Source organism: Danio rerio, chromosome 21 (assembly GCF_052040795.2).
Source record: "Danio rerio strain M-AB ecotype USA chromosome 21, GRCz13ab, whole genome shotgun sequence".
Lineage (NCBI taxonomy): Eukaryota > Metazoa > Chordata > Actinopteri > Cypriniformes > Danionidae > Danio > Danio rerio.
This window is the reverse complement of record NC_141041.1, coordinates 43762211-43779967: the sequence shown is the minus strand read 5'-3', so window position 1 is coordinate 43779967 and position 17757 is coordinate 43762211. Positions and strand designations below refer to the sequence as shown.

The window sequence follows — 17757 nt, the reverse complement described above, 5'->3', positions numbered from 1 at the left end:
CTCTCAGTGTCAACCTTTAAACCGGAGACACGCTGACATTTTGGCTTTTGCATCTCTTCTCGCTACATTTACATTTACATTTAGTCATTTAGCTGACGCTTTTATCCAAAGTGACTCACGAATGAGGACAAGGAAGCAATTTACACAACTATAAGAGCAACAATGAATAAGTGCTATAGGCAAGTTTCAGGTCTGTACAGTCTAAGAAGGAAAGTATTAGTAATATTTTAGTAATTTTGTAAAAAAAAAAATTTTTTTTTTTTTTTTTTTTTTTTTGAGTACAGTTAGTGGTATATCCAGAGAGGCAATTGCAGATTAGGAAGTGTAGTGGAGACTTAATAGTTGAGTTTTTAGTCGTTTCTTGAAAACAGAGAGTGACTCTGCCATTCTGATGCAGTTAAGGAGTTCATTCCATCAACTGGGCAGATTGAGCGTGAGCGTTCGCGAAAGTGATTTCTTCCCTCTTTGGGATGGAACCACGAGGCGACGTTTATTCACAGAACGCAAGTTTCAGGAGGGCACACAAATCTGCAGCAGTGAGAGCAGATAAGAAGGAGCAAAGCCAGAAGTCACTTCGTAGGCAAACATCAGAGCTTTGAATTTGATGCGAGCAGCAACTGGCAGCCAGTGCAAACGGATGAGCAGCGGAGTGACATGTGCTCTTTTAGGTTCATTAAAGACCACTCGTGCTGCTGCGTTCTGAAGCTGTTGAAGAGGCTTGATAGAGTTAGCTGGGAGCCTGGCTAGTAGAGAGTTGCAGTAATCCAGTTTGGAGAGAACAAGAGCTTGAACAAGGAGTTGAGCTGCATGTTCAGATAGGAAGGGTCGAATCTTTCTGATGTTGCTAGGCGCAGAATACTTTTGTCTTGGACCTCCCCACAACCCCCCTCATTATGGCTCAAAGATTTGGTCTTCTTTTTAAAACTTGAGAAAATTAGATACAATATCAGAGGTAGGGGAGAAAATTATTTTGAAAAATGCCAACAATTTATTGCATTCTTTAATCACTTAAAATCCTTAGATGTGGATTGAGTGAAGGTACATGTGTATGTATGTATATGGTTTGTTAATGTAATTTTTTTTTCTGTAATTGTATTTTATTTTATTTATTATTATTTTGTTTATTTTATTTATTCATTCCACTGTGGCAACCCCAGATTAATAAAGGGACTTGGCCGAAAAGAAAATGAATGAATGTTTATGAAATGTTTCAACTTGTTGATTTATCATCCTTAACAGCACCCTATCTTTTGATTCTCACATCAATAACATCACCCGGTCCGCTTACTCCCACCTTCGCAACATTAACCATCTTCGCCCTTCTCTTACCCCTCATGCCACTGCTGTTCTCGTTCATAGCCTTGTCATGTCTCGTTTAGATTACTGCAACTCTCTTCTTTTTGGTCTCACTCATAAATCTATCCGTTAGCTTCAGTTGGTCCAGAACTCAGCTGCCCGGATCATCACCAGAGCTCCTTCTTCTCATCACATCACCCCTGTCCTGCAGCAGCTTCATTGGTTACCTGTTCATTTTCAAATTGACTTTAAAATCTTGATGTTAACATTCAAAGCCATCCACAATCTCTGCCCTCATCCACATTTCTGCTGCTCCTCGCACCCTGCAATCTTCTTCCTCCACTTGTCTGTTCCCTCTTCTCGTCTTTTGACTGTAGGCAACAGAGCATTTAGCCGCTCTGTTCCACGGTCTTGGAACTCATTACCACCTGCCATCAGAAACATTGGGCTCTATTTTGACGGCCCATGCGTAGAGCGCAAAACGCAGGGCACAAACGCTTTCAGGGCGTGTCAGAACACATTTTTGCTAATTTAAGGACGGGAAAATCTGCTTTGCGCCGTGGCGCATGGTCTAAAAGGGTTGAGTTTATTTTCTTAATGACTTATAGGTGTGTTTTGAGAATAAACCAATCAGAGTCTCATCTCCCATTCCCTTTAAGAGCCAGCTGCGTCGCGCCAAGAGCCCATTCGCTATTTACAGGACGTAAAGTAAGTCTAAGTGGAAAAAATTTGCATTTCACAAGCAAACAGTTAACAGTTTTTTTTTACAGAAAACTGTTAAACAGAGCATCTACTGCGTGAGAATGAGAGATAATGGATCTACTTTCACATTCGCTCTTGGATAGGGAAACCTTTACGCACAGACATCAATTAGTCTATAAATAAATAATTTTGTTTGTTAAGCGCAAATATTCGTTTCAAAACTGTTTCTAAATTCAGTTCTAATTTCCAGCAAACGAATAAATGAACAATAATAACAAAATGTGCTCAAAAACCTGAGTTATATCCTAAAACACATGCTGTGCCCCATATGGTCTAAAACCTGACAGGTGGACAAATCTAAGCTTGTTTTTAATAAAACAAATATAAATATAGATATAATAAATAATACTGCTAATAATAATAATAATAACATTATACAAAAGCAAATTGTTATGAATGAACTGAAAAAGCCTCCCGAGATGAATGATTTATGTAGGCTAGAAAATAATATGTTTTGTAATATTTTAATCCTTTATATTTATATTCTATATCTATCCTTATTATATCCTATATATATCCTTAATATTTAAATTTTTTCATATGTAAAGATATTTGCCTATTGCTCTCTTGTGTGTATTAAGCAGTGCGTAAGCGAGGCACAACTCTGCACCGGAGTTTAGACCTGGTTTGTTTTGATCTAATGAGAAATTTATTATAGTTTCTCAAAATAGCAACGCGCCAGCAATGCGCCTCAGAACGCCTTCCTTTTTAGACCAGAACGCCTTTGGGCGCACATATGAGCGCAAATGCATTTGCTATTTAAACAGCGTAGCGCAACGCCTCAAAACGACTCTTGTGCTAAGCTGAAACTAGCAAAAGACTACTGCGCTGCACCTTGCGCCACGTTGCACCGGGTGTATGATTAGGCCCTATGTGTGTAACATTTGTTTTTCTAATTTTAGTTTTTCTAAACAACTTATGAAAAGCATCCCATAATGTAAATAAGTTGTCATTTAATACGAATATGTTATTTAATAAGAAATGTCAGACAAAACCTTATAATTCTAAGGTGACGATTTGTAGTGGTCAGGTTGTATTACAGCTAACACAGCCCTTGACTGTGTGTGGCATCAGGATCTTTGGAAAATACTACACCATTACTGTATTCACCCCAAGCTAATCTTTCTCATTGAAAATCTGTATCAAAAAACACAGTGCTATAAGAGTCAGGAACAATACGACAGACTACTTCCAGCAAACAGTCTGTGTCTGACAAGGCATTTTGCCTTCAGACCTGTTCAGCATCTATCTGGAGAACATTATGCACGAAGCAAATGATGGTCTGCAGAGCCAAAGAGCTTGTGTTAATGGCAGAATCCTCCATTGGTATTGATCTCCTGACTCAAGTACAGACATGTGCTTAAGGATTTTTTTTTTCGTCATTGGATTAACTTGCACTGATTAATCACTAGCAAAATAAACATTTAAATGTTTTGATTTTACATGGTCTTTAGTCTTTAAAGTAACCAAACAGGAACTCTAAAAATAAACATATATATATATATATATATATATATATATATATATATATATATATATATATATATATATATATTTATTTATTTTATATTCATTTGCAGATATCATTGGCATAGTGTGTTTTTTTCTGATAGCCTCTTGGCCTTTTTTGTGCTTTTATTTGTCTATATCTTGTTGTTTCTACTCGTAAGTTGCTTTAAAAACAGCCTGTCATGATATTGCTAAGTCGATTTTCAGTAGAGTACCCAAAGATTGTCTTAAAGATTAGATAATTTAGGGGATCTCCTGTGAATACAGGAATTTCCCTTGAAGTTAAGGCCACTGTTTTCTAGACGCTGTTTTTAGACGGTTCTTTTTTTCCTTTTTTTTTTTTTGACATTGTATTACATTAACCGACTTTTCTCGATGATTGTACAATGAAGTACTTTTTATGACATGGTATCGTCCTTTCATTGTTTCTTACCTAGATGCAAGTTGCAATTTTTCTTTAACAGAAACTTAGTTTGAATGCTTTAAAATGTCTGTTTTTCGGCATCAGATTTAATTTCTTTATTTTTCAACAAGAATGTTCATCCTCTTCATCACCATCCTCTTTTTTTCCTCACATCACCTCCATCATCAAACTTCATCTTTATTCCTGTAGCACTTTCAGCAATATAGATTGATTCAAAGCAGCTTTACATAGACAAAGAAAAAAATCAGTTTATGGAACATATTCAGCATATCAGGCAGAGTGGTGGTTGAATACTGGTGTGGTTCTAGTTAGATTGAAATTGACTCAGTTCAGTTTAATACAAATGTCACAGGATGATCCTCTGAAGAGCAGCTCCAATGGGCCTGATAAAGCAAGCCAGGTCCAAAAAGCAAAACTGCCCTAAGATAAAAGGTGCAGAGCTGCAGTATATATGTACAGCCATTTTCAGATCTCTCCAGAGATGTTCAATAGGATTTAGGTCTGGGCTCTGGCTGGGCCAATCAAGGACATTCACCAAGTTGTTGTGAAGCCACTTTTTAGTCTCATCAGACCCGAGAATTATATTTCTTATGGTCTGAGAGTTCTTCAGATGCCTTTTGGTACAGGCCTGATTGGTGGATTACTGCACAGATGGTTGTCCTTCTGTAATATTCTCCTCTCTTTAGAAAGAGAGGAGCTTTAGAAAGAGTCTTTCTCCAGCTTTAGAAGGAGTTCTGGTGGTTCCGAACATCTTTCACTTTCGAATGATGGAGGCCACTGTGCTCATTGGAACTTTCAGAGCAGCAGAAATTGTTCTGTAACCTTTTCTAGCCTTGTGCCTCAAAATGATACTGTCTCAGAGGTCTACATACAATTCCTTTGTCTTTATGCTTAGTTTGTGCTGTGACATGCACTGTAAACCCTGGGACCTTATATAAACAGGTGTATACCTTTTCATATCATGTCCAATCAACTGAATTTACCACAGGTGAACACCAATTAAGCTGCTGAAACATCTCAGTGGAAACAGAATGAACCTGAGCTATGTTTACACTGTAAAAATGTCCGTGATTTTAACGGTAAAAGTCTGTACAATCTACAATGAAAACCTGCTAAACGATTAACAGCTAACTTCTGTACAAAATACGGAAAATAACTGTACTAGATCTAACCTTTGTTTCCGAGAAACTAATCAGAGTGTCTAAAATCTCACCATACGCCCTCATTCAGTAGTCCCTAAATTAGTCAATTAGTTTAGTCCACTAGACAGACTGAATGACCACAAATGACTGAATGATGAACACCTGCTGTTAACAAGCACAATCACTGAAAGAACGAACAAGAAATAAAACTACAGACACCGCCTCACACCAAACCAACCGAATTAAAACAGAGTATTAAACAACTCCATTAAATTACAGCATTAGCAGCTACACTGATTACAGTTTGACTTCAATTCTCTCATATTTGCAAGAATTTTTGATGTAACATTAAGGTTTATATTTTTATTGAAAATGTTTCATATGACCTCACCATCATGGAGATCAGAGGCTGCTTTACATGGGCTCTTGATCCTGTACTGTTCCATCTTAATGTTTCTCTTGCTGTTATAACTGTGTTTCCAACACAATCTCATGGCACTTCGTAACTTTTTCATTTAGTGGCTAATTCGTACGAATTTGTACGATCTAATTCGTACATTTTTGTACGATTTGCTCATCCCCCAATGACGGTTGGGTTTAGGGGTGGGGTTAGGTGCCACGCCTCCTTTTTAAAATCGTACAATTTCTTACGACTGAACTCGTACGAATTTGTACGAATTAGCCTCTAAACTGCCAAAACGTAAAATACTTACGCTTTCTCGTGAGATCAGGCTGGAGTTTCTGAAACTCGTCACTTACAGCAAGAAAGGTGATGAGAAACTATAATGTGTGTGCTTATGTGTATTATAATTTCTAGTATTTTATAAGCTAAGCCATAGAGAATAGTTTTATTTCATATTATTTGAGATATGTGACAGCTCTCCGTGGAGGTTCAACAAACAATTATCAAGGAATTAATAAGAAATTAAAATTTTATTAGTTTCATGCACAAAACCTTATGATCTCCAACTTTACATCATGACACACAGACATTAAGAATCATGATTAGCACCTCAACCATGGTTGCTAAAAAAAGCTGCTTCATTTATGCTGCAATGCAAAAAAAAGAAAAAATCCCAGCATGCATTGCAACTTGAATATATTATGCAGCTTAAAGTTTTTACAATCTCTTCATTTTACTTTATTTTATGTTGTTTTTGGGGGGGGGGTAATATTTCAGTAGATTTTTTTGTATTGTTCTGGGTTGATTTTTTTATTAGATTTTTTGTTTGTCACAGTTAAGATTCAAAGATTTTAAGTTCTGCCATAGATCAAGCATTCTCATTGTGAATGGGGTATTTAGACCTGTTAAACAGTCATTGGCTGCTGTAGGTCAAGCGGTTTCATTTACAAACAGTATTTATTCCTCACTTATAACTAACAAGAAATTCAATAAGTGCACAGGTGAGGGTGGTTCCGACATGATAGTTAAGCTCATCAGGCTTATTATGTTATTTTTTAGCTTTTCATGTTATACGAATAGTGTGATGAACACAATAAATTACAGCAGCCAAAATAAAAACTAGTGTTAGAAAAAATAGGTGAACAGCCGAACTAAAACAGACTCTTTCCTCCATCATGGTGACCAAATGAACAACAACAAAAAAATTCACTAAGAGCTTTGGTTCATGTGACAGAAAAAAAGTCAAAGGTCAGCAATAAGTGAAGCTCCTGATGTTTTTGGAGTTTTTTAATGATCTCTGCTGAGATCTTATTTTTTGTATGAGTTTTTTAAAATATTTTTTATATTATGTTTTTAATTTTTATATTTTATGAGTTTTATATTCAATTGATTTCATCTTTGGCAGTGTTTTTGTGTGTGTGTGTGTGTGTGTGTGTGTGTGTGTGTGTGTGTGTGTGTGTGTGTGTGTGTGTGTGTGTGTGTGTTTCTTTCCTTCAGTGATTCTGCTTGTTAAAATTGTTCATCAATAATTATCAATCCTCCTTCAATTAGACTCTTAATTATCTCATTAAGTTCATCACTGTCTGAGTGTTCAACCCTCTGTAGTGAGGACACTAGTGGAGATTTTGCTCTGGGATTCATTCATGCATTCATTTTCTTGTCGGATTAGTCACTTTATTAATCTGGGGTCGCCACAGCGGAATGACCACCAACTATTTCAGCAAATTTTTTTACGCAGTGGATGCCCTTCCAGCTGCAATCCATCCCTGGAACAACCACAAACACTCATTCACACACACTCATACACTACGGACAATTTAGCCTACCCAATTCACCTGTACCGCATGCCTTTGGACTGTGGGGGAAACCGGAGCACCCGGAGGAAACCCACGCGAACGAAGGGAGAACATGCAAACTCCATATAGAAACGCCAACTGAGCCGAGGATCGTCCCAGCGACCTTTTTGCTGTGAGGCGACAGCACTACCTACTGCGCCACTGCCTCACCCTGCTCTGGGATTTGAGGGGTTAAATGTGTTGAAATGTGTAATGAAAAATACAGAGTGTGGAATGTCTTTTTAACAGAAACATTCTGTAAACTGAATTTACAAATGTAAAATGTTTAAATTACTGGCAACCACAGCTGCCGGTATTTTACCGTAAAACCAAGAAGATCAACGTTTTTTTGTGTCACCATTGTGGAGGATAGTAGCATCTGGGTGCAAGTCTGAGATGAACTAAAAATATTTGATGTTATGCTGCATCTTCTTTTGTTTAAAATTTAACTGTGCAGTTACTATTGCTGTGAAAATCTGTTTGCTAATTGTATACACACATGAACACACTAGTGCAGGGGTGGGCAAACACGGTCCTGGAGGGCCGGTGTCCTGCACAGTTTAGCTCCAACCCTAATCAAACACACCTGCTTATAGATTTCTTGTGATCTTAAAGACACCTATTAGCATGTTCAGGTGTGTTTGACTAGTGTTGGAACAAAACTCTGCTGGATCTTGAGGATCAAGTTTGCCCATCCCTGCACTAGTCCATTGAATCACTTTACATTTTTCTGCACTAAGCTATGTTTTTTGTCAACTGAACATTGTATCAGTTCACAAAATACAGTTATTTTCAGTAAATTTAAACAGTTCTATATACTTCCGTATTTGTTACGGGAAAATTCTGGCAGCCACATTTTTTCCCTAAATTCAACCAATTTTTTTTTTACAGTGTAGAGCTTCACCGCAAAGGCTTTGAATACTTATGTACATGTGATTTCTCAGGGGTTTTTTATTTGTAATAAATCTGCAACAATTTAAAAAAATCTTTTTTTTTCACAATGTCAGTATGAGGTATTGTGTGTAGAATTTTGAGGAAATGAATAAATTTAATCCCATTTGGAATAAGGCTGTAACATAAAAAAGTGGAAAAAGTGAAGTGCTATGAATACTTTTCGGATGCACTGTATGTTATTTGAAATAGCTCCTGCAGAACAGTACTAAATCAAATATAACATACGATACTTATGCAAGGGGTTCTTAAACTTTTGAGCAGAAGCTTCGAATGCTTTTCATATCAAATTCAGAGAATCACTAATTGCAGTTTAAATACATTGGCAGCTATACATTAAACTAATGTTAAAATTAAACAAAATTTTATTAAAATAGATAAAAAAGCTAAAAAATATATATTTATTTAGTTTATATTTTATATTGTTTATATTAAGTGGCCTTAACTAATATGTATTTACACAGGAATTAATAGTTTGTTACAATGTACTAAATGTGTAAATACATGTATTTATTGTGTACTTATGCTTGCTTAAAAACCTGTATGTAATTACATCTGTATTTAACTTCTGTAATTACATTTGTAAATACACTGCTGACCCTTCCTTACACCTTAACCCACCCTTAATCCTACCCACACCACCAAACCTGTCCATAACCCAACCCCTATCCCAACTCAAGAGCACCACAAGTGTTCTCAAATACATTATGAACACAGTAAGTACATTGTATTTATTTTTTGAAGCAAGTACATAGTAGTTAAGGACACTTAATATAAAGTGGGACCATTTATTTTATTAATTATAATTTGATTACCACCCATTTTAAAATGTAACTGTAAGATATTGAAATATAGTTACTCATATTTTGTTTACACTGAAATGGGAGTTTGTTAGGAGCTCCCCAGGGTCAATATACATGACTTGTACCAATACCAAACATTGATTTCAATGTTGCCAGCAGCAAAAATCTCAACCCAAGCTCATTCTGGAAACGTAGCCCCGCGGACGTTTCTGGAGACCGCGATTTACGTGGCCGGAGGTACGTAAAGGCCGCGTTTGGTTTTTTCGAGCGAACGCTGTGGGGCGGTGTGGCACCACTTCTCCCCTTATCTTCGCGCTAGCTGGCCGACGGCTCGCCTCCGAGTGGAGGGCTTTCTCGATGCAATCAGTTTGTCCGCTTAGCTCACAGCGTTGCGTCGGCAGAGCGGAGGCCCCGGACGAGGAGGAGGAGGAGCCGGCCGCAGTGGACGACGACCGGGATCGAGTCCGGGGAACAGCAGGTTCTGGAAATCAGGTAAGACGAAAAACGCAATCCGAAAAATAAGGGCGAGAACACGGCGGGATCCGAAAATGCGTTCGAAATCGAAGACGAGGGCTTTTGCTTTTTTTTTTTTTCTGGACGGCTTTTGCTAACCGTCGCTCGGGTTTAGGGAAGGAGGAAGAGGAGGGCGGCTGAGTCGGCCGATCCGGCGGCTTTTCGCGCGAGAACAGCGCGGGCACAAACAGCGCGCGCTCCCGAGAGGCACCCGAGACGCGAAAAAGCGCGCACAGCGGCCTCTCGCGGATCCGCGAAAACAAAAACCGCTCGAATACGTACCTCCCGGGACGTAAATCGCGGTACGCAGAAACGTCTGCGGGGCTACGTTTCCACAATGAGCCCGGGTTGAAAAATCTTGGTCTGTGGACAATGAGAAACATGTATTATTATCTGATAAGTCCCTCATCACTGCCTTTTCCAAATCCGGGAGAGTGATGGTGTGGAGAAGCTCCAGAGAATCATACAACCCAGACTGTTGCATGCCCAATGTAGCATGGGGGTGGATCAGTGATGGGTTGGGTTGCAATATCATGCCATTCCCTAGACCCAGCGCTTGTGCTAGATGCCAAGGACTACCGGTCTAGTCTTGAGGAGCATGTACACTCAAACATTGTATCCTGAAGGCAGCAATAATATCTGGATGCAGCCTTTATGATGCAAGCTGAGATTGCATTACTCAGCGATGCAATGTCAGACACAATGCACTCAATGGAGTGAGTGACATCACTGTGACGGGTAGGGTTAGGGGTGGGGTTAGGTGAGCGCAATAAAAAGCATTGGATGCAGCTCAGATTGCACTGCACCAGGTCTGCCTCCAGACCCCTCTCGGAGGCAGTGCCATGTATTAGGATGATAATGCACCAATACACACAGAAAGACTGGTAGTTTGATGAACATGAAAGGGAAGTTGAACATTTACAATGGCCAGCACAGTCACCAGGATTAAATGTTATTGAGCCATTTTGCTGTGTTTTGAAGGAGCGGTCAGTAAATGTTTTCCACAACCAGTGCTACGTAGTGACCTGGCTACTATTTTGCAAGAAGAATGGCTCAAAATCCATCTGACCACTGCGCAGGACTTCTGTCTGTCAATCCCAACAAGAACTGATACTGTATTGTTCACAAAAGGAGGCCCTACACTATACTAATGAACTGTTCATTCAAACCAGGCTTTCCTGGGGCACCGCAGCTCTGCACAATTTAGTTCTGACCCTAATTTAACACACTTGATCAAACCAACTGAGTCCTTCAAGTTTGTAGGAACCTTGCAGGTAAGTGTACTGGAGCAGGGTCGAAGCTAAAGTGTGCAGGACTGCGGTCCTCCAGGAACTTGACCAGGTGTTTGACACCTCTGCCATAACCCCTGTACATCATTACTTAAAAAATGCTATTAGAGAATGTATCACAGTAGATAATGTATCACAAATTATTTAACTAATATCAGTTACATTAGGTGCAATTACTTAATATATGAATCATATTGAATGTTAATTAATGCATATTGTAAAGTGTTATCAAAACATACATAGTGTAGCAGACATGGGCTGCGTCCGAAACCGCATACTTCCATACTATATAGTACGCTAAAATCAGTATGCGAGCCGAGTAGTATGTCTGAATTTATAGAATTCGAAAATCAGTAGGCGAGAAGTACCCGGATGACTTACTACTTCCGGCGAGATTCTGAAGTGCGCATCCCATGCACACTGCGATATCCCATAATGCCCCGTGAGAAAATTCATAAATAGAAGTGAGGCGACGCAACTGACGCAAGTAGGCCACGTGACCATGACAAAATGGCGGATGTAGTACGTCCGAATTCCATTCATACTTTTCACATTCATACTGTATAGAGCGTACTTTTTAACGGCCGAGTAGTACATTTAAATTCAAATGCAGTACCTACTGAGTAGTAGGTGGTTTCGGACGCAGCCATGGAATGTAGTGTTTTACATGGTACATATGAATTACGTTTGTTTTTCATTTATAGAATTACACAAAATTTGTATTAAATTTACCTGATGTGTTTATCAGTGTGCCTGTATTCTCCTTTAAAGTTCTAAGAATGCCCAAGTTTCCATTTCTTGTTTAAGACCCCCCCCCCCCCCCCCCCATTTCCATTTTTGCACTGATTGCACATGAGATGGGAGAGAGGTGGTTTCTGCTAAGCTCTTATCAATCCTGTCATCTCTACTTTAAAAAAAAATCTTTAAATAAAAATTATACTTTTATTTTGCAAATCAATTTAATTGTTTTTATGTTTTCACTTTAATTGAGGTTTTGATGTATTTATGTGTTATTGGTGCATGTTGTGAGAGCTGAAATCATTGCAATTTTTATTTATCAGAAAATGCTAAAAGGGTACATACTGTAAAATCTATGCTTTGTGTTATCAGGTTTTGTCAGTCATTGTTAGATTGATTTTGTTGCTTGAGTTTTATTCTTTGCTCTCTTTTTTCTCCTTTTTGCAGTGATTGCAGTAAAATCTTTGTTTTTTGTTTTCAGATTAAAAAGTTAAAACAGCACAACTGATATCCTTTTGGTTATTGAGAAGATTTAAAGGACTGGAATTGAAAACCACTGCCCTAAGTGAACCTGCGTATATATGCTTTAGACCATGAGCTATTTAACTTTATTCATTTTTTTTCGGCTTAGTCTCTTTATAAATCTGGGGTCACCACAGCGGAATGAACCGCCAACTTACCCAGCCTAAGTTTTTACGCAGTGGATGCCCTTCCAGCTGGAACCTATTTCTGGGAAACATCCATACACACTCTGGATAATTTAGCCTAACCAATTCACCTGTACCGCATGTCTTTGGACTGTGGGGGAAATCGGAGCACCCGGAGGAAACCCACGTGAGCGCTGGAAGAAACATGCAAATTCCATACAGAAACATCAACTGACCCAGCCGAGGCTCGAACCAGTGACCTTCTTGCTGTGAGGCGATAGCACTACTGCACCACTGCGTCACCCTATTGCACTTGGAATATAATTAAATCCTTTAATTACATTAGAAATAAAATAGAGTCCAGATAGATTTAAATTCAGTTCTGCTACAACTATGAATCAGAGTTAAAAAAAAATTGAAGTGACGAATCTAAGCAAACAACATAAGTCAAGAGAAAACACAAAGCAGACTGTCATTTTGTTACATTTCTTAAATAATTGCAAACAATATAGATTCTCAGATTATCGGACATATTTGTAGAGTGAATCTCTCTGTAGTGTGTAAGAACTACTGTGAAAATAGTAAGACACTGCTTTGTTTAGGCTTGGTATGTGTGTAGCATTAGTACTGGCAGCCATTGACTTGTATTTTATGAATCGCAAGGACCAGATATTTTCTGCTTAAGACCTCTGTAATGTTTTACTTTAGAGGTCACCCTCATCCTGGATAGTCTAATGATGAGTAAATTAACTGCAAAATTTCAGTGTAGGCTGAACAAACGAGAGGGGTCTGCAAGCTTGGCTGCATGCACGCACATCTAACCCATCCACTACCCTACCCTACACTAGCTCCATTGAGTACATTGTATCTGACATTGCATGTCTGAGATAAGCACTCTCATCTTGGAAATCCAAGTCTACATCTAGATACTATTGGAACAAACAGCACAGCATACCTGAAAGACAAACTGTTTAAATAACTCCCCCTCTACTCTTCATAATCATACATGTTTTAATCAATGTTTCTTTTTATTTAGAGGTATTTATTTGACAATCTCAAAATTAATAGAAAATAAAGCAGCTTCTAAAGCAGATCCCAAAATTTCTGAATCTGCGTAGAGATGATCTACTGCTGTTTTCTTTCTTGTGCTTCAGGAAGATCTTCTGCTCCGGCTGGACAGAGGAATCTCTCCATAGGAAAAGCTTCCCTGTCGAACACCATCAGTCCATTTTGACCCTCGGGATTATCCTCGCACTGGATGGGAATCTGAAAGACCCATACAAGCATTTGTAGAGCTGTGTTGTCTATAATAATCTTCAAACTGTTCAAAATAAATAACTTAAATATGTGTTTGAATGATTTACTCGAGCTTGACTTGAATTTTCATCAGCAATGTCTTCATCCAACCCGGAAGTGCGTTTGCAACAAGCGTTACCCTTTTTTTAAACATGAAAAACATTATTACTATCTTATTACAACTTTCATTTACATATTACTATCTTAAAGAGAAGCACAGTTTAAAGTATATAAAGGTACAATTTTGTGTACTAGCTAGATGTAGTATATGATAGCCAGAAGTTTCTAAAACACTAGCGCTAGCATTAGATTATCTAGATTAGCCTCACCATTGTGTTGATGCTGTTCCAAAATTTGCCAAGTTGTCTGATAAAAATTGTTAAATACGAAGATTTAATGAAGATTTTATGTTGAATCTGTGTTTTCTTTTGTTGATTGTCTTTCATTGATCGATCCTTCCGGGTTATTACGGCGCACGTGACTAAATGAGATCCAATAAACATCAAGCGTTTCTAACTCTTATAGCACTAATATTTGCTAAAATAATAAAAGGAAAAACTTTACATTTACCTAAAAAGGGTAAACTAAATTGTGTGAGACTGATAATGGCAGCCAGAAGAGAGAACAATGTCAAGTTTACTGCGTCACTTATGCACACTGTTACCAACAGCTCACATAAAGAGCAGCTACGTTTCATATAATTTTATGCTAAGATGATATAATACAACGTATAGCTTTGTAATGTACATATTTTTAAAAAACAAGACCTACATATTAAAAACTTATTAAGAATTTAAGATGCTGGTGACTGTAATGTGTTATTACTAACATGTAAAAAGGGTCTATAGTATGTGAACGTAAATAAACAAAATCACAAATTGAGTTCAAACCTCCACATTTTAGCAAAAGAACTTGATGATTTAATATTTTTATCAACGACTGTATCAAACATCTGAAAGCAGCAAATGTGCACTGCATAAATGCGATGAAAAATAATGATTAAAAAACTATAAAAAAATATAATGATAAAATGATAAAAATAAATAACAGAAAACCAATAAAAAAGTAACAAGCATTTTTGGGCTTACTGTATATTACAGTCAGAGTTTGATTGTATTACACTACGTCTAGTACAGGTTTGGTAAAACATCATCTCAATTAAATGAAACAGTCAAGCAGTCAAGAGTAACAATTAAAGTAATTATTGTGTTAAATGCTCATGCAGTTTTAATATTTTACTTAATTTTAAGAAGATCATCAAATATTTTCCCTTCAGGTACCTTATTAAGGGAAAACATCATTCACTATGAGATGGACATTAATATTTGGAGCTATTAAATTCTCTTCCTGGTTTAAGGTTTACTGTCTATTTTAACAAGTTCACTCATTTTGTCTGAACAAATGCATGAACCAAAGCCAAAGTTATTTAACATTTATGTGTTTTTTTTTCCATAGAAACAATTTAATACTAATACTCCCGTTTGTTAATCATTGATACCGTCTGATTTTAGATCTCAGATCTCAGTTTATATGTTAGTTTGATTTAACTTTCAAGTAAAACACATTAAAAAACTTTAAATAACTTGCCTTCAAAAGTTGTTTATTCCTGTTGTCTCTTCTGGAGTTGAAAGTAGTAGTCAATGTGGTTTATTTTATTTTGAGTCCTTATATTCCATTTGTAAAAAAAAATAATAATAAATAATAATAATAATAATAAATTAAATAAAACCTCGTCCATAAAATGATCAAATTAGACAATTCAGAAACCTCTGACCGTTACTGGCGGAGTTGAATGTCACTAAATCTAATCAACAGTTTGCACGCAGAGGCGTGTATTTGCAGGAAACCAAACCTTCTCAGAACTAATTTATCTCCTGTCGATCAGATGATTCAACAGTGAAGATCATTATCTCCAAAGCACAAACATGAAAACTGAGCAGTCATCAAGTCTTTTTCTGGTCCACAACCATTGTTTAATAAAAAAAGTCAAACCACTTACAATAACTTAAATGTTTAATATTTGCATTAACCTTATTAAAAATCATGAAATTGAAAATGAATTGTTTTCTACTGCTTTATTTTTACGGCCTTCTTTAGACATCTACATCTAAAAATTGTGTTTTATTGAAACATGATGCAAAACTTACTTATTTTCTTATCTTATTTTACTTTTCATAAGTCAATCAGGGTTTAGGGAAGAACTGACATACAAGGGTTGAACAATGATCATGGATTTAATAGCGAAACTATTAAGAACCGCTACCTTCTGCCACCCATGTGTAACACAGTCTTCAGGTGAAATTCCATTTGTCATTCTATTCTTTGGTGCCTAGAAGGTTGGAGACAAAGACTCCTATGGGACATCGTATCTACTAAGACATTCCACAGAACGTCCCTGCTTGGCCTCCAAAGAACATTGCAGATTAAAAAAAAGGAGGAAGAGCCCCTCTTTTCCCTACCGATACCAAAACCCGATGCAATACTTCTAAAAATACATTAAAAAATAAAGAACAGCGAAGAAACAGATGCGGGATGTTCCTTATTTCTATTAAATTCACCTTATTTTAACATTCAATAACTTTGTTAACAAACAGACCAGTTCTTTAGTTACAGTAGCTTGAACAATCAAGTAATAAACAACATCAATTCTTCATTTTGGACTTCAGTGCAACAGTATATAAGAAAAATCTCATATAAAAACAAACAGCACCTCAACTTGAAATACCCGGCAGGCAATTCTGAGTTTACATATCTCACAGTTTGCCATGGCAATGTTGTCATCAACTTTATAATACCTTCAGACATACTCGTGCTTTCAGCTTCAAGCTGCTTTTGTGTTGTACTTTGCCGCCATTTAACCAATAGTGTCTCTGTAACAAAGTGATGTCATGCTGAACGCGTTGCTGTTTCTGTGTGAAGTCAAGAGAGAGGTCTAACTCTGTGCCACTGCATAAATATAGATGTCAAATTTTTTTTTATATATATATATATATATATATATATATATATATATATATATATATATATATATATATATATATATATATATATATATATATATATTCTCGAGTCATGATCAGGTGGTTACATCGATTCCGATCGAATCTTAAACCACATGATCATGTCACGTTACGGATTGAAACGGAAACAAAAAAGGTGCAGATCCAAGTGCGGTTTATTTACAGTGCGCATCAGAGAAACAAGGTGATCAAAGTACAAATAAACAACATACAAGAAACATAAAACAGAGACAGGGCTCAGGAATCAAAACTCGAATACTAGACTTACTAGAAACACGGCGGCAGGAAAGACAAGGAAGACAAACGACGCGATGACAAACAGGTGGAATGGTTGTATAAATAGTCCAGATAATCAACGGTAAACAGACACAGCTGATGGCAGATCAGTATATGTGGACCGGGTGTAATGCGCGTGGTATGTATGGACTTGTAGTCTTTTGGGCCCTCAGGTGGTTACTGACTGTCATGACAGATCAGGCCTGATTTCCGATCACGTGATCTGAACATCCCTAAAATCCATGATAGGCTGTGAGAAGATAAATTTTTTTTGAGTGTATATATTTTTTGGTGTAATGTATTGTTCACTCCATCCTTTTAAATTACCTCATAGTAAGTCAGGAGAGGTATATTTTTTAATACAGTAATTAAAAGAATTGCTGAAATATTAAGCTGGGTTTAGCAGACCAAGACAATAGACCACTTGCTTTTATTACTACTAGAGTTAAGTCACGTGGCCTACTGTAGGTTTATTATAATTTTTAATGTAAATTTCTATTTGTGTTCACAAATATTGTTAAACTTTTTTATATATTTTTTCCAATAATGTAATCTGCCATAATTTTGTTTCGCCTTTTTTTTTTAATTATTGGTTCTGTTTAAAAATTATCAAATTTGCATCATAAAATAACCCCAACAGTACTCAACCCCATGTACTGTTCAAGACTAATTTATAATATATTGTCGAATGTGTGTGAAGTACAGCTCAAGCCATGTGCAGAACTTTGGCATTCCACCTGATGAATTTACCCTTACTTAAAGACAGTAAAACATTAGGTCCCACTTTATATTAAGTGTCCTTAACTACTATGTACTTACATCAAAAAATAAATACAATGTTCTTCCTGTGTTT

At 37.0% G+C, this 17757-nt stretch overlaps 2 long non-coding RNA genes across 3 annotated transcripts in view; one reads left to right on the top strand and one right to left on the bottom strand.

Annotated features, from left to right (window-relative positions):
* LOC147838945 (uncharacterized) overlaps positions 1–17757 on the top strand; it is a 1276407-nt gene that overhangs the window by 391093 nt on the left and 867557 nt on the right. The window lies entirely within an intron of this gene.
* LOC108180759 (uncharacterized) lies at positions 13438–17008 on the bottom strand. Of its 2 annotated transcripts, XR_015520593.1 has the most exons (4): positions 16897–16933; positions 15872–15937; positions 13677–13748; positions 13438–13578 (listed from the first exon to the last, which is right to left on the bottom strand). It is a non-coding gene; the product is annotated as an uncharacterized LOC108180759 (long non-coding RNA). The 2 variants fall into 2 exon arrangements; XR_015520594.1 differs by lacking the exon at positions 15872–15937 and having other exon boundaries at positions 16897–17008.